General features: G+C 45.9%; 1 protein-coding gene and 1 pseudogene across 4 annotated transcripts in view; both read right to left on the bottom strand.

The window, feature by feature from the left end:
- The window catches only part of Pc (pyruvate carboxylase), a 99,229-nt gene that overhangs the window by 40,052 nt on the left and 32,046 nt on the right, over nucleotides 1–27,131 (bottom strand). Inside the window, exons 1-2 of one of the 4 annotated variants that reach the window (XM_060383962.1) lie at nucleotides 25,264–25,326; nucleotides 17,781–17,830 (exon numbers count right to left, since the gene is read on the bottom strand). The exons of 1 other annotated variant lie outside the window; for it this stretch is intronic. The gene's annotated coding sequence lies outside the window, so the exon portion shown is untranslated. Of the gene's footprint in view, nucleotides 1–17,780; nucleotides 17,831–25,263; nucleotides 25,394–27,131 lie in introns of those variants that run through there. 2 more of the 4 variants (XM_060383944.1, XM_060383956.1) reach the window with 2 other exon arrangements.
- Nucleotides 6,078–17,774, bottom strand: LOC132654258 (WW domain-binding protein 11-like; annotated as a pseudogene).

Raw genomic sequence — 27,131 nt, 5'->3', positions numbered from 1 at the left:
TAGGCCCAGGTGTGGTGGTACATGCCTTTAATCCCAAACAGTAAAGTTAGTATGTAAAAAGAAACACCCATGTTTGACAGTGATGTCTAATTGAGTGGCAGAAAAGGTGACAAATCAAAGATCTGACAAGATAGAATATGACAAAGGAAAAGGAAACTACTTAAGGGGCAATGAAGAGTGAGGGGTTTTCACTGAAACAGTAACAGATTGCGGAGAGAAAACTCAGGTGAAGACCAAATAAGCCAGAGAATGAGAAGGAGCCAGAAGATTAGAAAAGATTGCTGGAGTTAGTTTGAGGCCAAGAAAGCACTTCAGGGGCAGAGAGACAAACCAGATTGAATAAGTCAGCTAGGAGAGGAGCTTGAGCCAGAACAGCTGAGCTGAATGAGCCAACTCAGAGCTCAGTAAGAACAAGAAAGGGTGAGTTGACAAAGCAGTAAGTCTCAAAGGCTGAACATGTTCTAGGCCTACATTAGATTGAACGGAGGCTAGAAGCTTCCAGGACTAGGCCCAGGTGAGCAGAAGGAGGCAGTAAGCCTCCCAGACAACAATTACCTCACGAAAATAAAAATTCCTGCTACATAAATTGTTAATGCTAAGGTAACAGGCAAACTGAGCTTAATACACTAATTGTTTCACTTTTGTGAATGATTAAAAAGCCATAATAAAATCAATTTAAAATGTTAAAAAAAAAAAAGGGTCCAGCTGTAATAGTGTAATCCCAACACAGAAAAAAGGCAGATGATCAAGAGTTCAAGGCCATTCTCATCTAAATAACAAATTTGAAGCCAGCCTGGACTACATGAGGCCCTGTCTGAAAAGAAACCAACTAAAAGTTAAAAATGAAAAGCTGGGGCTGGAGAGATGGCTCAGCAGTTAAGAGCTCTGGCTGCTCTCCAAGAGGACTGGGTTCCATTCCCAGCAACCACATGGCAGCTCACAACCATCTGTAACTCCAGTTCCAGGGGACCTAACACCCTCACATAGATATGCACGCAGGCAAAACAGCAATGCATATAAAATAAAATAATTAAAAATAAATGTATCTTTAAAAAAAAAATAAGAATATTGGCTCTTCTTCCAGAGAATCCAGGTTCGATTTCCAGCACCCACATGGCAACTCACAACCATCTTTAAGTCCAGATCAGGAGATCATACAGCCCGTTCTGGTCTCAGCAGGCAATAGACGTTCATGTGATATACCAACATACACGGAGTCAAAACACATATACATATAATAAGATAAAATTTTAAAATAAAAAAAGCCTTTATTCCTATCAAAGGCATGTAAGAATTTCTCTTAGAAACTCCTGTTTTATCTTCATTATGAGTTCTCTATTAGAGAAGTTGGAGATGATCTCAAGGCCAAAGATATATTTTTAGTTTTTCTCTTTGGTGAATGGCATGTTCATTTCACTTGCCCATTTTCCCACTAACCTGGTTGTCCTTTTCTTTGCCAGGTGTGATAAATGTTTATATTATTCCAGACCCAAATCTACTCTCCATTACCTATGTGGCAGGCTCCCTCCTGCATGGAGGATATCTAGCAGGTGCTAGGTGAAGGGAAGAATTGAAGTGAGAAAGAAGAGATGGGGCAAGCTCCAGACTTGGGTAAAAGGCTGGCCTTGAACCAAGCAAGAACACCTCCTCCAAAGAACCAGTGCCTGGGCTTTCTGGGACAGTCCAATTGTAAAGCATCCCCGTATCTGTGCAGGGGCACCGCCCAGTGACTGGCGCAGTTTTTAAAACTCTGGCACCCAGGACAAGGCACAGACATTAAGGTCCAGGAGGCACAGCCAGAAGAGTGGAGCAGGAGCCCAGGACAGACCCATGAGCAGACTGCATGGCCTCCTTCTGGCTGGCTGCCTGCCTGCCACAGCAGCTCCAAGGGCAGGGAGAGTGAAGCCAAGCTGCATGGAGAGCAAACTTGAAGACAACATCTAGCCCATGAGATCAGCAAAAGACTGAAATTGGAGATGCAGCAGCACTTGCCTCTGAGGGAGTTTAAAGAACTCACTTTCCAAAGGAAAGGCTTGAGCTCAGGTAATTCTTGCAGAAAGGCAAAGACTATCCGCAGACAAGCGCTCTGCTGTGGTGAGGAGCACATACTTTTCTGGCTATGGTCTGACGTGCTTCTGTAGAATGCTGTGGTCACTGTCATTGTTGCTGTTGCTGTTATTTGGAGACAGGGTCTCACTTCCTGCCCTAGCCTGCTACGTAGACCAGACTAACTTGAGATTACTTGTACTGTTCTATCTCTGCCTCTAAAGCATTGGGATTACAGGGAATAGCTACTATCCACACACACACACTTGGCCCTAAGAGTCTTTCTTTAAAGACAAAAGCAAGAGTTGGGTTCAGACACTGAATCTGTTCTACTTTGAATCATCCTGGGAATCAGAGGTTTGAATGACTGAGGCCCAGAAACCTGTCCACATGACTGTGGCTCCCATACTCAGCAATCTCCCAGGCAAGTGGTACACCCTTACCATCCTAGCACTTGGAAGGGGTTAAGCAGGAGGATCAAGAACTCAAGACCAGCGAGCACCAGGAGAGAAGCAGCCACACCAGGGATGCAAACAGGGCACTGGAGAAAACAACGGCAGCTTGGGCTCAGCGCTTGGGGCATGAGGGTCCTGCAAACCCAGGGCTTCGGCTCCGACTCGTCCAACAGTGTGGACACCAGTGCTGGCTCCATCTGAGAAGCCGGTGCGGCCTTCAGAAAGAGGGAGAAGGCTGAAGAGGATCGGTACTTCCAAGAGAAGACTAGAGAACAGCTGGCTGCCCTGAAGAGACATCATGAAGATGAGATAGAGCCCCATGCGAAGGAGGCTGAGCGTCTACAGAAACAAACTGAGTGTCCTGAGACGCCAAAACCCCTACAGGATGATGATCACAGTCCCTCACAGAATGGCCTGTATAATTCCCCACCTCTCTAGAGACAAGGAAGATGAGAAGCAGGCCCTCTGTTGATGGGTAGGTGTGTACTGCACCCAAGAAGCCAATGGCAGTACTAATTATTCCCCAGAGCATCACAAAATAAAAATGCTTTGATAAGCACTTTTTAACTACTCAGTAAGTGTCCTTCTGTCTTCTAAGGGACTGATTTCCTCATTCCTACCCTTGATAGCTCCCCCCAACCAACACTTTAGCACATTGAGGTATGGGGGTTTAAAACTATAGGTTTTTGTGTTGTTGTTTTTTTTACATATGTGCCAAACATCTATCTACTCTATAACTGAAGTTGGCCCTTTCTTCATCTCCGTTGTCATGTCCCCATGTGCACAAAAAGCCCTGCCTGGTCTTTCTCAACACTATCTCCCCAAGGACCAAATTTTAGTGTCAGCATCAGCTTTTCCCTCTCCTCACCCATCATCTACTTAAGAAATTCTATTAGTTTCACCTGTTGAATCCCTAACATCTTCTTGCCTTCCATTTCTGATAACCCATCCTCCGTTATTCTTTTTGATAACCTGAACTATTGTAAAATCCTTGTAACTGTCACCTCAGGAGCCACTAATGAGTAAGACATCCTTCTGATAGTTCTAGGCTGAGCTCCTGGTGACACCAACCTGCTTTCCAGCTTGTCTCCACCATCCTCCACTCCCTAGATCCTGTACATACAGCCCACCTGCCTCTTTGCTCTATGCTTTAATCACCGTCTCCTTTCCCTCTAGATGGTCCCCATTTGGAACACCCTCCCTTCCCTCTTGCATGATTGCTGTTGGCGTTGAGTTATACACTCCAATGTTTCTCCATCCAGAAGTCGCACCATAACTTCAGGAAATAGACTTTATTTTTTTAGACAAAGTCTTACTATGTAGTCCAAGAGTAGATCCCCCTCTCCACCCTCACCCTCCTGAGTACTGAGTTTTTAGGCACCGTAACTAGCAGATCTTATCAGAGTTATAGCACACCCAAGGACAGCTATAACAGGAGAGGTGACAAAGTAACATAACCAGGAAAGCCAGAACACAGGTCAGGTTAATGGACCAAGCCCCAACGGCTGATTATATCCCCACCTCCACACCAGACTCCATGTTAGTCAGGGAAGACAAGATGTTTTGAATCAATGGGTGGAGTGAAAGCTGAATAGCAGCAGTGAGACAACCACATCCTCCTAAGGAGAACAGAGCCCTAAGGCACAACTAACCCCAAGGAGAACAGAAGTCACTGTCTGGAGAGGAAAAACAGGAGTCTGAGCTGGGGTGGGACATAAGGCAGAGAGGAGGGACTGGATCTTGCAAAAACGGGGTTGGAAGTTGGGGATAAGCAACTCTGTGTTGTCTCCTCCTATCCACCATTCCTAGAACACCATTAAGAGAGGGGAAGATTTCTGGATGTAAGACCCCACAGACAGCCTATCCTGACCACCTACTGTAAGACAAAACAGAGTCCCATGCACTCTGGACTCCGGCATCTTTTGAATCCCCACTCCTAAAACACACAAGAAAGCCAACATCATTGGGCTGGTTTATTCAAAGACAGAGATGGAAAGAGAGTAGCAGGAAAAAACAGTAATTTAAAGGTAGTAGACTATGTAGGGAGAAGAAAAATCACATCTTTAAAATCCTCAGGGAAATAAGACCATATCCCCGAAACAGTGGGATATCATACATGTGTTCTTGAAGAATTATTCAGGGAAAAAGGAACTAGGAAATTAAAAGTATGTTGGAAACAAACAAAACCATCAATAGAGGGCTTGGAATGCTAAGATGAAAGGAAATCTAGAAACTGAAACAAAAGGACAGAGACAGCATACAAGCCAGAAGGAGGGCACAAAATGAGCGGGTCCATTCAAGAGATCAGAAAGCCAAACAACCTGTCAGAAAGAGAGAATGGTGAAAACAATGAGGAAAAATTAATAATAGTTAAGCGAACTCCTAGGGTAGACAAAGAGGGGCTGACTGGAAGCCTCATAAACACACCAAAACCAAGATGTGCTGGTTAGCCAGAGCAGTCACAGAAAGGTTTTAGATTTTTCAGCAATGTGAGATGCTACAAAACTACAAAGCATTATCTTCAAACTTGTCAAAGAAAAATTACTTCCAACATGAACTGTTTCTATCCACCTAACTACAGATCATGTATGAAAGTAAAATAACAAAGATAAAAGTAAGCCAGATGTCATCGTACAAACCTGTGTATGTATCCCAGCACACAGGAGGCTCTGGAGGAAGGACTCAGAAACACGAGCATAGTGGTCCTGGGCAAAATCCCAGCACTTGGGAGGCAGAGGCAGATGGATCCCTGTGAGTTAGAGGCCAGGCAGGCTTACCTAGTGAGTTCCAGGACAGGACAGTAGTTATATAGTGAGACCCTGTCTTGAAACCACCCCTTTCTAGTGGGAGCTTTGGTGTCTTTAAAAACCTCAGTTATATTGTGTAAACATGCTTTTGTTTTAATCCCAGGTGTGGATATGAGGCTGCTTTAGCTTGTCCACAGCAGCAGACTATTTGCCTCATGCAGGCTCTGAGGAGGGCTCGATCTTTGCCAGCTACAGATAGTTTAATTCTGAGGACTCCGGAGAGGGAATAAATTAAATGCCAGAGGCCTCTGAGGAAGAAGGCTGCTGCTGGTCCCTGATGCGGCTACTGGTTGCTGATGCAGTTTGATGAAAAGAAGTTGGAGCTATCCTGACAGTGAAGACTGGACTCTCAGAACTCCTTCTCCAGCACCATGTCTGCCTACATGCCACCATGCTGCTCAGCACGACAAGAATGAACTGAACTTCTGAAGGGGTCAGCCAGCCCCAATTAAATCCTTTCCTTTATAAAAGGTACCTTTGGTCATGGTGTCTCTTCTCAGCAATAAAACCCTAAGAGACAGCTAGCCACCTTCCCCAGAAACTCCTATGGGTGGGCTGTAAGAGAGGGGAGGGTGGAGAGGTGGCTCAGAGGTTAAGAACACTGGCTGTTCTTCCAAAGCTCCTGAGTTCAATTCCTAGCAACCACATGGTGGCTCATACCCATCTCTAGTGAGATCTGGTGCCCTACTGTGGCATGTGGGCACACATGCAGGCAGAGTACTGTATAAATAATAAATAAATAAATAAATAGGAAAGCACAGTACTAGAGTAGGTATTTGTGAGCATGCACACATTAGTGAAGGTCCTTGAAGATGCTTTGGCCTCTAATCTCCATCATGCAGAGGCTGGAATTACATTCAGGTAGTTGTGAGCAGCCAGAGGTGGATGACAGGAACAGACCTCAGATCCTCTACAAAAGCAATATATACACTTAACTGCTGAGCCACCTCTCCAGCTCCCAATTCTTCCATTTTTGTGTTTTTGTTTGTGAGACTGGGTTTCTTTATGTAGCCCTGGCTGTCCTGGAACTCTCTGTGTAGACCACACTGGCCCGGAACTCAAGCCTACTTCTGTCTCATAAGTACTGCATTTAAAGGTGTGCCACAGCACTGCTCTCAATTCTTAAGTCTTTAATCTGTGTTGTCTGAGTAATATGAGACTTCTCTTGGTCCTGCTCTGCCCTGGGTAGACTTGAATCATCCCTTTGTCCAGCAAAGCCCTGTTCCCCACCTGCTAGTCACTTGGAGTCTGTTATCAGAGACTGTTCCAGTAACACAGAACTTTTGTTCAGGCAACCCTCATTTACTTAACAATGGTCCCAAAGTGCAAGAGCACGCTTCCTTTAAGTGATAACTCTTGACTTAATAAGAAAAACTTGCCAGGGTCGGTAGAGCACGCCTTTAATACCAGCACTCAGGAAGGCAGAGGCAGGTGGACTGATCTGAGTTCGTAGGCCGTCCTGTTCTACAAAGCAAGTCCAGGACAGCCAAGGCTACACAAAGAAACCCTGTCTTGAAAAGCCAAAAAAGAGGGACTAGAGAGATGGCTCAGAAGTTAAGAGCACTAGCACCTCTTCCAGAGGTCATGAGTTCAATTCCTAGCAACCATGTGGTGGCTCATAACCATCTGTAATGAGATCTGGTGCCCTCTTCTGGTGTGCAGATGTACATGCAGACAGAACACTGTGTACATAATAAATAAATAAAACTAAAAAAAAAAAAAAAACACCAAGAAAATAAAGAAAGAAAAACATAAGACTGCTAAAATCTTGAGCATGAAAGACTATGTGTTGCCAGGCTATGGAGGCAGAGGCAGGAGGGTTGGAGGTCAGCTTGGACTCTATAGGGAGCGCCTGTCTTAAAGCAACCACCACCACCAAAAGAACAAAACCAAAATGTTGTGAGGAGCCCACACTCACCTAAGTTTTTGGTATAACAACTATTGTTGCTTTCTGCCATGCCTGACTTATTAAAGTGTCGTGTGTAGGTAAGATTTGGTACTGCAAGGACTCAAGCATCCCAGCTGAAGGATGAAGGGTCTGTTGCCCTCAGACACACAGCTGCCTCATTTGTCATGTAAATGTGGCATACACAACTAGGAGCACAGCAAAAGAACTTTCCTTTCCTGCCTACTCTATGCCAGGCACCTTTTAACTCACTTAATTTTCCCTATAGTCCTATAGGGGTAAAATCAACCCACATTTTTCTGATAAGGAAAATGAGGCTCAGAGACCCACCTCCAGAATTCTTACTTCCACTCCATTTCAGAGCCCCTGTTTTCCCACCCAAGGAACCTGGCCTGGTGCCTGCTCATAGAATGGGTTCCAAACATACTTAATTGAACCAAAATAAAATTGAATTGGAATGCAAATGTTCTCCTGGAGCCAGGGCCATCCTCTGCTGTAAGACTGAGAAAAAGAGGCCAGTGAGCCAGGCAGTCTCTATAGCTAACAGGGGAGGGACAGAAGGAGGGAGTGAGAGAAGAGAGAGTCTGTCAGTCACACTTCCAGCACTGTACCCAGGATCCTCTAAAAGGGCAGGAAGTGTTCTTAACAGCTGAACTCTCTTTCCAGCCAGGCTAAAGACCCAACTTTAAAAAACAAACAAACAAACAAACAAAAATCCAAAAACCTATTTTATGTGCTTTGGTGTTTTGCCTGCATGCTTTGTCTGTGTGAGGTTGTCAGACCCGTGGAACTGGAATTACAGACAGGTGTGAGCTGCAAGGTGGGTGCTGGGATTGAACTGGGATCCTCTATAAACAGCCAGTGCTCTTAACAGCTGAATCAGCTCTCCAGCCCAGGCCCAACCTCTTATGTAGATTCTGCACCTCAAAATCTAGTCCTCATTTTCACAAAATGAGCACTTTACTAATTGAGACAGGGTCTCACTACTTAGCTCTGGTTGTCCTATAACTCACTATGTAGAAGAAGCTCACCTCAAACTCACAGAGATCTGCCTGCCCTGGCTCCCAAATGCTGGGAGCAAAGACATAGGCCACCAACCACACCCAGTCCTATATATATATATATTTTGGTATGGAACATTTTATTTCTCCATGAAACACTCAAAGAGTTTAGCTTGTGGGAAATAACTTTAATCTGAGAATTGTACATTTTCTTCCCATATATCCTGCTTTGAATTAGGAATTGACACTGTAATCCATTTCACTAAAAGTAAAATATTACAAAATATTTACAGGAAAATATTAAACATAAAACACAAAACTTAGGATGAAATAATCCTTTTTGTTCCCTCCAGAAATCTCCACTCCAGTGCCCACAGCACATGAGTCAAAACAAGTAACTGAGACCTCTGACGTAACTTCCAAAATGCAGAGGGAAATGGTGTCAGGGTCGGTGCTGGCAGCAGTGCTTCACATCCTGGTCCATCCTAACCCCTGCGAGGGGAGTCCCAGCCAGGCAAACGTTAGGAGGGTCCGGAACCGGACTTGGAAACACCTGGCAGTGGACAATACTCTTCACTAATTTAAAAAGAGCCTCTTGGTCCACAACCAGTGCTCTCTGAGCAGTTGTCACAGCAGCCCGTCCATCTCCTTCATAAATGCTTCATAAGCATCGTCCTTAGTTTGTACCGAGGCAGGAACAGAAGGACAATGAGCACTTTACTAATTGAGACAGGGTCTGGGGGCTGCTTTGGCAACAGGCACAGCCGAGTCCTCCTCTGACCTTTGGGGAACAGCAGCAGCCCCCTTCTTCTCTCGGCGCACTCTCAGTGCAGTGGGCACAAACCGCGTGTCCTCTGCCTTGGGATTGGTGATGTGGGGCTTGGCACTGATGGTCACGGAGGCTTTCTTCTCGATAGTGGCTGCTACACTTGCATCATCCACCTTTGGTTGCTGAATGAGGCTTGTTGGGGCACTCAACACCCCTGGGTTGGGCAAGGGAGCTGGTGGGGAAAGCCCAGGTAGGGCAGGTCCAAGAGGAGGCACCAAGGGTGGGCACATCATACCAGAGCCAGGAGGGGGGATACTTGGAGGTGCAGGAGGAGGTAGCCTTGGTGGGGGTCCTCGAGGAGGCGGACCTGGGGGAGGGAGGAGGTCGGCCTGGTGGTGGTCCTGGAGGTAAAAATTGTGGTAAAGGCCCCCGGGTTCCTGGCATTCCAGGTGGTCTCAGGAATGGAGGAGCCCCTGGAGGTGGTCCAGGAGGCTGTAAGGGTGGGACAGGCGGTGGTCCGAGAGGTGGTGGTCCTGGCACAGGTGGTGCTTGGATCTGAGAAGGAGGGGCAGACTGTGGAGGAGCCTGCTGCTGTGAAGGGGCAGCAGATGTGCCATCAGAGTGGGAGTCCTCTTTATGCCGCTTTTGCCACTGCTTTTCTGATTCAGAATCATCAGAGTCCTCATCATCCTCCTCCTCTGAAAATTCCTCCACTTCTCGTCCTTCCTCAGGGATTTCCTGACCTGCCATTTGAAGCATCATGGCTTGAAGAGGAGTCAGATCCTTCATGTTCTTCTTCTTCCTCGATTTTCCAGGCATATCAGCAAATCAGACACTCAGACCTGACTTCTTCTCTTCAGGGTTGTCTCGCTCACTGTCATCATGGTGCCCCAACTCACACCCCCCCCCCCGCATCACATCTGTCAGTGTCACTGTCCTCAGCGCTGTCATCATACTTATCCTGATCTATGGCCTCAGGATAGCCACCGTCATCATGACCCCGCTGAGCAAGTTCTGGACCATACAGCATGTCTTCACCATGGCTCCGACAGGGAAGATCTGGAGCAAAGCGCACTTTACGACCATACATATGCAGGACTTGAGGAGGAGGTGGGCCAGGTGGAGGGCCGCGTGGTTTTCTGCCAGGGGGCAAACATGGAACACCATGTCCGAGGAGAGGAAGTATAGACACTGCTTGAGGTGGAAGCCCATAGGCTGAGGTTTTTTTCAGAATGGAGGGTGGCTGGGCACCAGAATTGGAATGTCCTGGATCAAGATGTTGGAAGGAGCATGAGGCATGTCTGGCAAGGAGATGCTCTCAACTTCTACATGCTGAGCATTCTGGACAGCATCAAAGTACTGGCTCAGCTGAGCTCTCTTCTGTTCATATTCTACTTCCAGCTTTCTCAATTCCTTGTACACATCTGGATTTTCTTTTTCATAAAGTCGCAGAATTCGCTTGAAGGTTTCCCGCAGCTTTTTACGCTTGTCTTTCAGTACTTTCTCGTTCAACTGTGGCTGTTGCACTGGGCTACACTCCATTTCCTCTAATTTCTCCATGTCTTGGATAATCTGCTTGGGATCTTTCATCCTCAAAACCGCGGCTCGTACCATCATGCGCTGTTTTTTGTTCTTTTTCACTTCTCTTTTCCGGGCTTCCTTTCGAGCTTGGTCTGTGGGGTTCAGAAACTTCCCAGCCTTGGTGGAAGACGTCGATCTCTGTCCCATGTTGACAATTTATTTGATTTACCTCTTCATTAAAAGAAAATAACGACTTCGGGGCTCCGGGAACGTCGAGGCCGGCTGGCGGGCGGTCCCAGAGTACTTTCTGCAAAGGGGCGGCTTCGCCTCTACTTCTCATTCAACCACCCAGCCACTGCCATCTTGGAGCCCTTTATATTTTAAATATTACAAAATGGTGGTAAATTTTACGATTTTTCTATGTTGACTTCAAAACTTTAAAATTTACATTAAAACTGTGAATATGTTAAAAGCATAAGAATAAGCAATACATGTATACACAATGCTATTTTTTTGTTGTTGTTGCTAAGTACTGAACTCAAAACCTTACTGATAGGAATCATTGTGGGAGTGAAACGAGCCAATTCGAGACAGTTAAAGTACATAAATGCAGGTTTATTGCGAGCAGCTCAAAGGCCAAGACCAGAGAAGTCATTGTGCAGGGGGAGAGAGAAAAGTGTGCCTGCAGAGAGTGGGAGAGAGAGGGAGAAAGAAGAAAAAAACATGAGAAAAAGACGAGAAGGAAGGAAACCAAAATGTCTGGATTATATAATGAAGGAGGAGGGGAAGCCCCACCCCTGGCTGGGAAGTTCAGGGTAGAGGGCAGGGTATGCCAGCCATGCTCTGTAGCAGGTAGGGACTGGGGGATGCTGGGAGAACTTGGAGGCCAGGTCCCTTTTGGTTGAAAAGGCATCTCAGCTGCTAGTCTAGGTCTGAAGCCCAACACTCACCTAGGCAGGTGCTGTACCACTAAGCTAAAGCACTGTATAACACACAAACCCAGTTACACATCTCTACCTCCTCAAGCACTTCTCATCTGCTTACGGGAAAAACACTGAAAGTCCTTTCTAGATCTCTGAGATAGTCAGTGCTAAACTGTCCTGCTGTAGCCATACCATGATGGAACCACACTCCAGACTGCTCTTCCCTACTTCAGTGTATCACCTAGTGCCCACTGACATCTCTCCAGTGCTTTCTCTCCACTGTCTTCCTCAGCCTCTGGAAGTCTGAACTTTCAGGAAGTCAATTTTTCATATTCCATACTATTGTTTTTGTGCCTAGTTTATTTCATATAACAATGAAATTCTATGTTGTCATAAATGACAGGACTTCATTACTTTTTATGGCTGAAGAATATTCTACTGTGTGTATGTATCACTGTTTTTAACACATTCCTCCACTGCTAAGACACCCAGGTTGAATATGAGTAAGTAGCTAGAGCTAGAAGAAGCTGTGATAAAGCTGAAGAAACTGAAGGAAAAGGTCACAGGAGGAGTGCCACTGCAGAAAACCCCAGCTCACAGGGCTCTAACACGTGCTCAGTGAATGCACCAGAGAAAACAACCCCCCAACACCTCCTATTGCTCCAGGTCAGGGTCCAGCAGATCCTAATCCCTACCCCCAGTGTTTATAAACCAGGTTGCCTGGGGGAAGCTCACTTGCCTGAAACTAAAAAATAAGAATAATTCAGCCTCAGATATTCGTTTGGGAAGATTAAATATGAGAATCCACGTAAACTGCCCTTGGCAGGGATGTAAAACAGGCTACCAACTAGTACTTACCCACATCAAGCAGAGCTTGACTTCCAGGCTGGGGCCAGATTGGGAAAGATCACTAGCTCAGTAAGGAGAGGTGCCACAGTGATTGGGGGTGATCAGCATAAAGGTGACAGGCAAACCTATGACAGAGTTGGATCTTGGCAAGCTGGAAAGGAGCCATGTGCCCTCAAGCCCCACAACCATTCTTTCTGTATTAAAGCAGTACTCAAGCCCTACAGAGCTTACCCAACACATACCAGCTGTTCTCTCAAATCACCTTTCCCCAGAACAGTAAAGTCCAGGGATGGGGGCAGACATTTCAGGTGGAGAAACCCCTGCAGGAACAAACCAAGTGTGAGGGCTGAGATGGGCCAAGTGAATACTGCTGACACGTCACCCAGCGAGGCCTCTAAGAAAGATGAGAGGCAGGTAGCAGGCTGTCCTGGGGTAACACGGACCCCCCACCACCACCACAGAAAGCGCGCTTCCGGGTAGGTGATACGTGGTGAGAGGCCCTAGTAGCATCAGCAAAAGGTGCACAGGGTTAAGGGAAGAACAGACACAAAAGTGGGGGAAGAAGCATTCATTCATTCAATCTTGACAGAGCCTTTAAAAAACCTGAGGACTGTTAGAATTGGAGAGAAACTGAAAGATAAGAGGACTCTTGTGAAACTGACTTCATTCTCATCAGGGTCATGCTACCTAGCGGATATAGCTCAGTGACAGAAGCACTTAACCAACAGGAATGATATCAATGGTTCAGTTCCCAGCATCCAGGGAAAACAAACAAACAGATCTTTCCAGATTAATACACACCGGAGTCTTTGCCTCATATCCCCTCCTGATGATAGGTTTCCTGAACAGAGAACAAAGCCATAGGAGTAAATCCCCTGTCCCTTTTAGCCCACAGAGAAAAGATACAGTCCCTCTTAAGTGTAAGATGTAGGGTGGGAGTTTGGGACACAACAGAGTAAATTGACTGAAGCCTGCTAACCTCCACCCCACCCTCATCTGCCTCCTGAACACACACACATAGCCTCCACCTCCTTGAGTTGCTATTCTATGACTTGGCAGGAATCTGGGCTGTTTGCAGCTTAGATAAAGAGCCAACAGCCATGTGGCCTTATCGGCTCTCCTCCTGAAATGAGGGGAAGGTTTCCTCCCAAGCAAATGGGACAGCTCTCTGGCCCTACGTGAGCAATGAGTGCTACTCACAGGCCAGAGGCTGCACTTTCCCTCCCTGCTGTCCAGGAGACCTTGTGCCAGAGAAAACTGACCTTTGCCCTCTAGTGTCCACATGCCCACTGGAGGCTGGGCCTTTGGCTCCATTATTCACCTACATCACTTCACAGTCCAGGGTGGCCCTAACTTGGAGCTAGAGAGAGAACAGACCTTCCCCTGACCTCTGGCAGCTGTGCCAGTTCATAAGAGATCCTTGTTACTTTCCTCCATTACTCTATAAAGGCAGGCTGGCCCAGGCTTTGGGTCTACAGCCCATAACCTTCTGTCCAAAGTATGAGACAGGCTCTATCTCCATTGTAAAGCAGGGTTTGCCATCTCCAACCACAGATGTTTCCACAGGCCCTTGAGCAATGATCTATCCCACCCTCTACTTGATACCCATCCCTAAGAATGTCCCCAGGAGGTCTCCTCTCCTTTTCCTGCTAAAAAGCTATCTGTTTTAGGGAGAGTAACAATGGCCAAACATGTACATACATACACATACCCAGGGGCTTCAAACCAAAAACAAAACCAGGTGGAAAAGAGCCAGGAGAGGGTAGTAGAAAGCCACTCTTCATGGGTTCACATGGAAAGAATAAAGAACAATGGCATTTGAATGTTCAAAGGCGGGAGGACTGGAAAAGCCAACCAGGAAAGAGATGAATGAGGCAGCTGGACTAGGAGAACCAGCAAGAGCTTTTTCTTGCTAAGACTTAATGTCCCTTCAGGTTGTCCACCATGGAACACATGACATGATGGTCCTTACTCCCACCGGGGCCAAGGGACAGATCCTTCACCAGGTCACATTATCTGAGGTCCATGTGCTTGTACTAGATTTAATTGGCAAGCAGTCTTTTAAATGTACATGCTACAAAGATTGCCTTTGTGGTATTGGCCCCCCTAAGACTGCTCATGGAGGACAGGAATGGCCGCTCCCACGAAGCACATGGCCATCACACACACACACACACACACAAAGGGCATCCAGCTGAGCTTTGACTAGGTTACTTGTGGTAGCATAGTCAACAACCCACTGTTCTCTTTTGTGTGACCTCCTGAACTAAAGGGAAAGTGCTCAACAAGGGCTCCACCCGGTTCTAACAACATCCAGAGAAGCTGCTAATAAAGTACATGTTGCCCTGAGCTGGGCCAGAGCCTAGGTAGGCACAGTCTGGATGCAAATCTCCTGAAGAGCCAGTGGAAGCTGAGCCCTCAGGACCTGGCCTAGCACTTTCAAGCCTCCATCTCTTCTCCATCTTTTGTGAGAGCTGATAATATCAGCTTCCACTTACCTTCCTGTCCACCACAGAAGAGTGCTTCCACTAAAAAAATCCTGACAACGCCAAGTAAACATTGATTCTGGAAGGTGAGCCCTAGTCATTCAAACCAGGGCTGAGCCCAGGAATAATGAGATGAGAGAATCATCTAGAAGCTACACTGATAAGCCCTATTCCTAATGTTCTGTGGCTCATGACAATTGCTGCTGGGGGTAATCTGTACAGTCTAGACCCTGAGGCCTGAGCACCACCCGAGAGAAAGGCCAAGGACTACAGATAGCTGAGGAGACACTTCTACAACAGATCTTGGCCACTCTCTTAAGAATTCCTTTAGATATGTTACATTAACATTCTCACATCATGGACAAAATATAGGATGGAATATTTACCTCCATTGTACTGAGCAGAAAGTTGAGAACCTCATGACTATAAAACATTAGTCAAACCTGCAGTCCAAATCTAAAGAAGTTGATTTGCTCAATCTAGTTAGGAAAAGACACTAGCTTTAGGATGAGTCTGCCTGGGTCAGGAATAGGCCTCAAGCAGGAAGGAGATATCCTTTTACCAGGGTGCTCTGGGGATATTGGTAATGCTTAGGCTCAACCTGGGTGATACTCTAATTTTGGTGGCAAATGGACCAAGCTACACACCCCAGGCTGGGCAGGAAGACAAGGGCCTGACACTCATTCTGTTGTTTCCAATTGATGCAGAAATTCTAGCATTCCCCCCCACTCTCCAAAATAATATGGGGTTGGAGGGATGGCTCAGCAGTTAGGAGTACTTAGTGTGGTGCTCTTTGAGAAAACCTAGGTTCTGTTCCCAGCACCTGCATCAGGTGGCTCACAGCACAATTCCAGAGCATCCAATGCCCTCTTCTGGAAACTCATACAGGCACATGCACACATACAAATAAATAACCAATCTTTCTTTCTCAACTGTTAAATACCCCAAAACACCAACAGTACTGCAATTGCCTGGCACCAAAGCAGGACTGATTCTAAGACTTTCAGCTATCAAAAGCTATTTGCAAAAAATGATGTGCTTCATGCATATGACTCCCTGTCCACCTTCCATACATTTAAACCATTTCCATGACTCATTCCTGACACAAGGCAAATGCTGTGAAAATAATTGTCATACTGTATTATTTAGGAAATAATGGCAAAAAAAAAAAAGTTTGCATGCTCAGTACAGAGACAGCCAGCAACCAACACATGACTAACAATATACTAGGGCATAAACAACATTAACATATTTTTCCCAATATTTTTGATCCCTTGAATGCAGAAGCCGTAGATATAGAGGAAAGATGGTTTAGGTAGTTAAGCATTTTTGTTTGTTTCTTCATTCATGAAAAAGACAACAACAACAACAAAACAGGTTTGTTTGGCTCCATAAAAAGGGAAGCAGGTCATTTTCCACTGCCAGCAAGCGGCTTGCTCAGGCACAGTGAGCCGGATGGTGATTCTGAGTGAGGAATGAGACATTCTGAGCTCAGCTCAGAAGTGGGAACACTGGCGAGAAGACTCTGTACCTGTGCCGCCCTGTCCTCACTCCATCTCATAAAGCTGATTATTCTGTCTGGGCACAAGGACTCCTCTAAAGGCAATTTTCTTTACCTACCCTATCAACTCCAATCCAGCCAAGAGGCACTCAACTTGTGTGACTTCTATGTAAAAGACAGGGAGAATTTCTTTTATTCAGAAATTGTAAGAAAGACCCCCCCCCCCCTACACCCTTTGTTATATAGCAGAAATGACATTGTGTGCTGGGGAGAAACAAAGCAATGATCACCACACTTAACAAATTTACCACATGCCCTACATGTGGCAAATGAGTGTCTACTACCAAAGCCCACCAATACAGGGCCACTCCAGCCCTCCAAGTGTATCACCACAGGGCCATTTTGCCAAGCCCACTACCACAAGGCAACACCACTGACAATGGGAGCCACTGGCCTCTACTGTATCACTATCCCCACTTGGCCTCTAGTCAAGCAGAGGTAGTTCCAGGCCAGGGAAGAAAGGTTTCTGGATTGATCCAGACCAACCAGTATTGACAGAGCCTCCCCTCTCCATAAAGTCCTCAATTCTGCCTGCTACACATAGCTTATATGGATTCACCATCCCCTCTCCTAGCACCACAGCTTGAGCTTCAGAATACTCTTAACTATAGTCCGGATGGCTGGCTCTTGGTTGTCAACTTGACTACATCTGGATTAACTAAAAGGCAATCGGCTAGGTAAACCTGTGAGGGATTTTTCTTGACAGGGTTTCTCTGTATGGCTCTGGCTATCCTGGAACTCATTCTGTAGACCAGGCTGTCCTAGAACTCAGAGATCTGCCTGCCTCTGCCTCCCCAAGAGCTGGGATTAAAGGTGTGTGCCACTACCACCTGCTTTTAACCCCCTTGATTTATAAATCATTTGAAGTTGAAAGACTCGATTTTAATCTGAATCTTTTAAGGTGGGAAGATCCACCTTTAATCTAGGTCATACTTGCTGGTGGCAGCCTATATAAAGGACACGGAAGAAGGAAGCCCTTGCTTTTTGCCTGCTTGTCATTGCTCTCACTGGCAAATTAATTCCTTCACTGGGATTAGAGCCTACTTCCTCGAGATTCCAGTGTATACTGAAGACCAGCTGAGATATCCAGTCTCAAGGACTGGACAACTACTAAACTTTTGGACTTCCCATTGATAAACAGCCACTGTGGCTAGCCAAGCCTATAAGTCACTCTAATAAATCCCATATATACATATTTATATGTATCAGGTCTGTTCTCTAGAGGAGGACTGATTCTTAGCCTGAAGGTCACAACCCCTTTGGCAAACCTGTCTCCAAAAAGATTTAATTATGATTCATAAAAGTAGCAAAATTATAGTTATGAAGAAGCAGCAAAAATCATTTTATGGTTGGGGGTCACCACAACACAAGGAAACTGTATTAAAGGGTTGCAGCATTAGGAAGGCTGAGAACCACTGCTCTCAAGAGCTCCGGCTAATACAAGTTAGATGCTTACCTTGCTCAACTTGAAAGTCTCTATCACCTGCTGAGCCTTGGTTTCCTGATCTATAGAAGCAAAACAAATAACCTTGTGAAATTGCTACGAGCACTCCTCAATGTAAGATATTTTCTGCAACATCTGGGAGACTCTGGCACATTATAGATGCTCAGTACAGTGACTGCCCAATAGCCAATCTTTGTGAGACCAGTTATAATCCTCTATTCTATCAGGCCTTGGGCTGCTATGTATAAGAGGCAGAGAGACCCAGACACAAGCCCCAGGAGTATCAGAATAGAGCAACAGTCCTATGCAGGGTGATGGCTAGAGGAAGCAGTGGGCTGTGAAATAAAAATCCTGTTCTTCATTACCTTCCACTAACTAAAGCTCAAGGAAAGTCACCCCCCATCCTGAGCATCGTTAGATGAGATGTGGCTTTTTCATAGAAGCAGTAGAACAAAAAATAAACTACAGGCTACTTGCTTTGAGGAAGCATGCTACAAGGCCTTATGGAGATCCAGTCCTGTCCTCACTCTAGCTGAGAAAGAAGTCAAAATGAGGAACATGTTAAAAAACACAAAGTGAAATCTAAACAGTAACACAAGCACTGAAAATACAGTGCAATACTGAGGAACAGAATCATCAAATGAAGACTTAAACACTGAAAATTACAATATATTATTTAAAGAAAGTGAAGGTCTGAATCAAAGAGACATGCTCATGTTCACAGTTAACTATGGAGACACACCCCAAACTAATCTACAGACTCAGAGCCATGCCGTTTGTTGTTGGTGGTGGTTTGGTTTTTCGAGACAGGGTTTCGCTTTAGAGTCTTGGCTGTCCTGGAACTCACTCTGTAGACCAGCCTGGCCTCGAACTCAGATATTTGCCTGTCTCTGCCTCCTGGGTGCTGGGATTAAAGGCATACCTGGCTGCCACACCAGTCTTAATAGATACTCCTTAGACTAATGTATACCAATAGCAAATAAACACATGCAAGGATGCTCCACATCCCTAGCCACAGGGGAGACACAAATCAAACTAAGCAGAAGACCACTTCATAATCATCAGAGTGTGGTAAAAACAGAGAGTAAGTGGTGGTGAAGACCTGGAAAGACTGAAACTCTTCTACATTGTTGGTGGGGCAATAAAATGGTGCAGCCACTAGGGAAACAGTCTGGTAGCTCCTTGAATAATGAAGCAGTTACCTTGTGAGCTAGCAATTCTACTCCTAGATACATAGGATATCAGAAAATATATGTCCACCTAAAAACTTGTATGCAGTAATCATAACAACATTGCTCACAATAAGCAAAAGGTGGAATCCCTCCAAACACCCAGCAACTTACTTAAGGATCAACATGTGGGACACCCATACAATAAAATATTTAGACATAAAAATGAAATACTGTTACAAAGTGGATGAACCCTGAGAACAACCTATGTGAACAAAGCCAGATAGAAATAAGCACAAGTAATACAACTCATTTAAATGAAGTGCCCAGAACAGCAAAGCTCAGGGACACAAAGTACAGAATAGTGGTCAGGAGCTGAGAAGAGAGATGAGCAGGGAGTGACTGTCAATGGGCACAGGGTTCCCTTGTAGAGTGATAAGAATATGCTGGAATTAGATAGTGAAGATAGTTACACAACCTCCTAAGCATATTTTAAAACTACTGACTTTTAAACTACTGGATCACACACCTTTAAGGGGTGAATTTTGCCAGTCACGCCTGTAATAACAGCACCTGGAAGACAGGGATGGGGGATGGCAACTTCAAGTTTCAAGCCAAAGGTGGGAGGAGAACTCTAGCTAGACACAGTTGTATGTGCCTGCAGTCCCAGCTTCTTGGGAGACTGGGACAGCAGGATCGCTTCAGTTCAAGATCAGCCTGAACTACATAATGAAGCCTCTTATCAAAAGCACGGGGTGGGGCAGAGAAAGCTGAAAACGGTAGCTCAGGCCTATAATCCCACAACTAAGGAGTTTGGGGCAGGAAGAGGGTCACAAATCTGAGGCCAGTCTAAGCTTCATAGTGGGGTCCAGGTCTGTTGATATACAGAGGGAGATCCTGTCTCAAAAAACAGATAGCTAAGACTAAAATGCACATTCCCTGAGAGTCTCAAAAAACAAGTCAGTAGGACTTCCACAGGACCCGGGTTCAGTTCCCAGCATCCACATGGCAGCTCACAACTGTCTGTAACTCCAGTTCCAAGGATTTCAACACCCTCACACAGACACACATGCAGACAAAACATCAATGAACATAAAAAATTTAAAAATAATAAATAAACCATCTGTGTCTTTCTGCCTCTGGGGTATCTCACTCAGGATGATCTTTTCTAGATCCTACCATTTGCCTGCAATTTTCATGATTTCCTTGTTTTTAATTGCTGAGTAATATTCCATTGTGTAAATGTACCACAATTTCTGTATCCATTCCTCAGTTAAGGGACATCTGGGTTGTTTCCAGATTCTGGCTATTACAAATAAAGCTGCTATGAAAATGGTTGAGCAAATGTCCTTGTTGTATACTTGAGCATCTTTTAGATCTATGCCTAGGAGTGGTATAGCTGGATCTTGAGGTAGCACCATTCCTGATTGTCTGAGAAAGCACCAGATTGATTTCCAATGTGGTTGTACAAGTTTACATTCCCACAAGCAGTGGAGGAGGGTTCCCCTTTCTCCACATCCTCTCCAGCATGTATTGTCACTTGAGTCTTTGATTTTAGCCATTCTGATTGGTGTAAGGTGAAATCTCAGGGTCGTTTGGATTTGCATTTCCCTGATGACTAAGGAAGTTGAACATTTCTTTAAGCGTTTCTCTGACATTTGATATTCCACAGGGGGCCTCTGAAAGACTCTACCCAGCAGGTTATCAAAGCAGATGCTGAGACTCATAGCTAAATTTTGGGCAGAATGCAGGGAATCTTATGAAAGAAGGAAGAGATAGACCTGGAAGAGACAGGAGCTCCACAAGGAGAGCAACAGAACCAAAAAGCTGGGCACAGGGATCATTTCTGAGACTGACACTCCAACTTGGGACCATGCGCGGAGATAACCTAGAACCCCTGCACAGATGTACCCCATGGCAGCTTAGTGTCCAAGTGGGTTCCCTAGTAATGGGAACAGGGACTGTCTCTGACATGAACTCAGTGGCTGGCTCTTTAATCATCTCCCTCTGAGTGGGGGAGCAGCTTTACCAGGCCACAGAGGAAGACAATGCAGCCAATCCTGATGAGGAAAGAGAGGAGAACCTCGTGGACTTGGGGAGAGACAGGGAAGGAGATGAGAGCAGGGGAGGAGATTGGGAGGGGCCGAGGGAGGAGACTACAGCTGGGATACAAAGTGAATAATCTGTAATTCATTTAAAAAATGTTTTTTAAATAACAAATAAACAAGTCAGTAAAGTGACTGTTGCGCAAGCACGAAGACCTGACTTTCACCCTTGGCACCTATGGTAACACTGCATGAAGCAGTGTACATCTGTAACACGGTAGCCCTGGGGAAGCAGAGTCAAGAGAACCCCTAAGGCGTTCTAAGCAGCCTGTCTAGCCACATTGGTAATACTCAAGTTCAAAGATCTTGTCTCAAAAAACAAGATGGAGAACCACCAAGGAAGACAACTGGAAACAACCACTAGCCTGCGTACCCTACAATATATAACACACAGAGAGTAAATTTTTTGTGAATACATATCAAATAAAGCTGTTTTTTAAAAAGAAATTTTATTTATTAAAAAAATATATATTTTGTGGTATAGCCCTCACCTAGCATTCATGAGGCCCTGGGTTATACCCCCAGCACCACAAAAAATTCACCCAAATAATTTTTTTTATTTGCCAATTTTTGTGTTGTTTTTGTTTTTTTGAGACAGGGTTTCTCTGTATAACCTTGGCTGTCTTGGACTCACTTTGTAGACCAGGCTGGCCTTGAACTCACAGAGACTGCCTCTGCCTCCCTGAGTGCTGGGATTACAGACATGTGACACCTAACCTGGCCATTTACCAAAATTTTAATGAAGACTGGGCACCTACTTAACCTGTGTGAGATCCTGGGACCAGCCCTCAGCAACCATCGCATGTGTCCTTATTGCACTGTACTTATTCTACTATAATGTTGATGCTGAGGAAAACCTAGACTTGCCCAGACATGTAGTTGCAAAAGAAAGAAATGTTTTAATAACCTCTAGATGACTGAGGCCTCTCCCTTTGACGCTGCATCCAAACTCAATAGACAAGCAGTTCACTGTGACAAGGAATCTCAAACCTCATGAACTTTTCTTATTCTATGATTTTAAAATTCACTGGCCTGTCTCAATTTGTAAATGCGTCTTTTTTGCCCATCATGGTTTTGTAATTTCATGTGCTAGTCATCCGGAAAATACTGGCTCCCTGCACTACACTGTTCTTCTGGACAGGAACACAACACAGATTAAATTTAATTTTTAAAAAATGCCACCTGTATAATATCACTAACAAGGCCCATGTCTTCAGAAAAGCCGTTAGATATTTTAAGGGTGCCTGCAAGCTCTAACCTCAGCAAGGCCATACATATTGTTTGTTCTTTCCTCTGAAGCAACAGACTCATCAACATTCAATTTTGGGGAAACAAAACAAAACAAAACAAGAAAACCCAACAGTTTAGACAGCACTCAAATCTGTGTGACCGCATCTGTAACCGCAGTTTTACATCAGTGCATTCTGAAAACCCATCAAGCTCAACGAGCAATGCATATGGCTGGGTAAGTACTTTCCCCACACACCCCCACAGCTGGTAAGCAGAATGCCTAGTTCCCATTTTATCACACAGAAAGGTAAGAGCCTGTGCCCAAGCCCCCAGCACATTAGTGTTGATTAAAAGAAACTGCTTCACTGCTTCATTAACGCCAATGCTAAGTGAAGTGAAGGTCAAGGTCCTGAGATGGCAGTCTACATGCAGCCTGATTCCTGCAAAAGTGTCAGCAGTTTTGCCTTCCCTAATTTTACATCACTGGTAAAAAGAAAAATAATGTGTTATTATTGCTAGGACAATTGTTCTGCCCTGAAGATTCCCTTAAACTGGGCTTGAGGACCTGCGAGGGCCCAGGGCCCTCTCTGAACCACTGGGTGAGGACAGCACTTCCCACTGGCCTGGGGTAGTGAATTTAGCAAACAGCCACACCTGCTGTGTGACTTATAAAGAGCAATGAGCAGATGTACCTCTCAGGGCCGGGTGGGAAGTGACCTGTATCTGTAGGATGGGCTGCCTCCAAATACAGAGCTGGCTGAGCAGGCTGCTTCCTGATTGCCAAACCCAGCAACACAGTCCCTACTCAGCTTTGCACCATCTTTCCCCTTTTTTGCCCTTCAATCAAAACAGGTATCCCCAGTGTCTAAGAGAGCCATCTTAGACACTGATTGGCTAGGGATAGAGGGTAGAAGGACAGGGAAGGAAGGGGAAACACAGCTCACATCTGCTGCTTGGTCCACCCACCATGGCCCACCATCCCCTCCTTGCAGATACTTCTTTCACCTAGACCCAAACTCCGAGCACTTGATAGGGAAGGTGCCTTTTCTTGGTCCCATAATGGCCCCTAGCTAGCAGCTACAAATACAAGACCCCTAGCTGGCTCAAAGCCCTATACTCCCATAATATTCAGTAATCGGCATGAAGTATGTTGGGAATGGATTTCTTATTTGAGATGAGACTATAACACCAGCACCCACAGCCACTTGGCCACAGCTGAAGGAGGAAAACAAAGTCCCATTCAGGTCCCAGGGACAAACAATAGGCCCTTATCCTCTTTTCTGGTCTAGGCCCAGAGCTTCTGAGCAGAACTAAAAGGCACAATGGGCAGCCCCTGGGCAGGGTACCCCTAGATGTGTGGGGTCCCAGACAAACATTTTTTTGTGATTTGTATACATGAAGAAATTGAACCATTCAATATTGCTATGCTGGTACCATTCTGAGAGCCCAGTGACACAGGCTCCATATAGGAAATGTCACAACTGTCTCCTGGGACAGGGCTTAGACATAGGCCAGAATAATTACACGGGACAGCTGGCTATCCTTGCACAGATGGATGACTCAGAGCATCCCAAAGGGTCAATGTGCCAAAAGGGCACAAGGTCGGAACTGTGAGCATTTGGAGGAAGGAACTCTAAAGTGTGCCCTGAGGTATGCCCTGGGACAGAAGCCATTCTCAGGCAAATGGTGGTACTTTGAAAAATATGTCACAATCATGGGCTTAAAGGGTTATAAGGGTTTCCCTCAAAAATGGGTTAGGAATTAAAAATCTAAGTACTTTCTGTTCCCATCTCTGGGGTGATCAAGCCACCCAGGAAACAGCAAATCTCAGTGTGGACCCGGGCCTTCACACTCATTCCTACTGGCTAATAGGATATTTTCTTTTGAGTGTGGCACCAGCCCCCTAGTGAGGCCCACAGGTGAGGTGACAGGAAAAGAGAGAACATAAGGAGACCACTGTGAGGTTGGGATCAGGCAGTATGAGTTAAGAATAGATTACTCCCGGACTGGTAAGCCCCACTGAAGCACAGATTAATTCTAAACAGGCTCTGTCCACTGTGGGCAATTCTGCCACTCATACCAGAACTGACCATTCCAACACCACGCAGGGCTGGTTAAGGAAATGCCCTGCAAGCCCCTATGCCAGGCCAATGAGAAGAGTCTCCCCAGGTTCAGATTGCACCTATGGCCTAGCAGGGCAGCAGGAGGTGCTGATCAGGCTCCTCTTTCACTCTCCACTTGACAACAGGGAGAGACAACTCTGAGTTTGAAATATGCCTAAGGTTCGGGTGTCCTGCCAAGTTGCAGGTCCGAAGCTGCCAGCTGCATGAGGCAGATAGCTACAGGGAAGGGAGGCTCCTCAAGAGGCCCCCAAGGGCTTGGGAGTGCTTATGAGCCACTGTGCTTTTCCTACATGGTATGATCAGAGTAGTAACTGTGCAGGCTATGGCCTTCTGCTGGCTTCTTTGATGACAGAAGGTGGCAGGGCCTTCTTTTCCCTGCTGTGTTCCCAGCAGGGGTCTGAAACTTATTCCTTCAGTACTGAGCAGAACAAAGCCAGGTCTACAGCACAGCACTCCATGCCGCCACCGCTGGCAGCTGCACAGAAGCCAAGGGTCTAGAGCGACTCAGTCCCACCCACAAAAGGCTATACTGGTGGCCTTCCTCGGGGAACTCTGGGGAAATCCGCCAAGGACCTCAGGAGGCAGGATGCCAGGTTCCAAGATTCCCACTACACATCTCAAAAGTCTCGTGCTAAAGGAGCAGAGAGAGTAACCAAGCAGCAATCCTAGCCTTGACAAGCATTCACTGGTAGGTGATGCCTGGTTCCAGCCCAAGGCTCCGCTTTGACTCTCTCTTTTCTTCATAGTCCTGGTGCCAGCAACTGCTGGCATCTTCCCGCACTTCAGCTAAGTACTCTCCACCCTGTCTCCACCTCCCCTCAAAGCCTAACCCTCTGCCCCTTCATCACCAACAAACAAGCCCACCAACCTGCAGTTCTTTAGCCTCCGGGTCTGCTGGAACACACAACACACTATTGTTGGCAGAGCTTGGCAAAAAAAAAAAAGAATGACCTTTGCACAGAGGCAGGCTCTTTTCTGGCTCTCCTGTAAATTCCAACTGGGTAAATAGTTATGGAAATAAACCTAAAGGGAGAATAAGATGGCACAACAGAAAGCACATGATGGACCTGGCCCTTTGTGACTTCTAGTAAACCATTACTGGAAAATTCTTAGTCCCCTCAGGAATGTATGTGGAAATGGTCTACTTAGGAGAAGAATCCCTACAAATCAGCAAAGGCTTCCAGAAATACCCTTCTCCTTTTCCTACCTAAGATAAAGGAATTGATAAGCTAAGAAACAAGTGTGGAATTCTAGAACTAAGCTCCAGGGACCACCAGGCCAGGCCAGGGCAGCCTGATTCTGGCTTACAGTGAGTGAGAGCTACTGTCCACTGTCACTGGGCTTTGCCTCAAACTTCAGCTCAACACACCAACACAAAAATCAACACATATCCACTGCCCTAGTTGCTATAAGAGGGAAAGGTCTGGAAATCTGCTGGCACTCTCAACACTAAAGGAGAGATTTGCTTGGGCTGTACCCAGGTGACCTGAGTTGACAGGCATTATCTACCCAGTCTCAGGGTTCCTGGCAGTACCATTCCCTGCTCAGGGCAGGCTGCAGGGAAGGTCCTCAAGGGCTGCCTACTGTCAAAGATGGCTTAAGAGGACCTGTAACAGAAAAGGAACAAAATATTCATCTCTCTCCTGGGTTAATAGTCTTCTTCTCTAAGATGGAGCAGCCACAAGCAATTGTAAAATCTCCATCTGGGTGGTGGTGTCTCATGCCTTTACTCCCAGCACTCAGCAGGCTGAGGCAGGGGGTACTCCTGAGTTCAACGCCAGCCTGAGCAACACAGAGTTCCAAAACAGTCAGGGCTACACAAGAAACAGGGGCTGGGGAGAATAATCTCTAGTCAAGTATCCAAGTCCATCCTCTCACAGAAGCCTGTATACTCTGGATGGTAGGACAAAAGCGATGAGTGGGATTTTCTTTCACCCAACAATGCTTTGTAAAAGAAAACTGCACCGTGACACATTCATCACCCCACAGAGCCCCTGTACAGTGAGATGACAAGCCTCCATGGCTTCTCCCTGGACAACTCCACCATGAACATTCCACTTCTACCCTCTCTTGTCAGAACAGAGTTGGAGATCATACAGATGCAGAAATGAGAAGCAAAAGAATAAAGAACACATTTTCCAGCCAGTGAGATGCTCAGCAGGTAAAGGCTCTTGCTGCCAATCCTGACAACCAGAATGTGATCTCCAGAATCAGCACAGTTGATGAAGAGAACCAACTCTTAACAAACTATCCTGTGATGTGACCCCCCACCACATACTTAGAATATTTAAAGAAAAGATTTTGCCAGCCTCTGGCCAAGTTGAGGTCGTAACCTCCAGATGTCCTCCTCAATCGGGCTTCAACAACACTAGAGTGTCTACCTGGAGTTCTACTCAGAAGCTCCTTGAGTAGGCCAGCTCTGAGAAGCAACCAGACAAAGCTCAGTGAGACTCCAAAACCTATCTTAATAAGAGGCTGTCAGGAGACTTCCTGAACAGACTCAATCCCAGTACCCCAGCCAGGGAGACCAACTCTGCTCTGAGAAGTAATCTCAAAATGAACAATTAAAGGAGAAAACATTTGTTTGCAAATTCTCCTTCAAAGACACTCTGTAGGGCCCAGGTGGGGTCTGTGTCACTGCTACACACTCTCCAAGATGTCTAGAGGGGATAGTACAGTGACAACAGAGGAGTGGGTCCCAGGCCAGAAGTGAATGAACCAGTTTTGAGGATCTGT

The sequence above is a fragment of the Meriones unguiculatus genome, chromosome 1 (assembly GCF_030254825.1).
Source record: "Meriones unguiculatus strain TT.TT164.6M chromosome 1, Bangor_MerUng_6.1, whole genome shotgun sequence".
Lineage (NCBI taxonomy): Eukaryota > Metazoa > Chordata > Mammalia > Rodentia > Muridae > Meriones > Meriones unguiculatus.
Note: the sequence above shows the minus strand (reverse complement) of the source record. Positions and strands in the feature narration are given on the sequence as shown.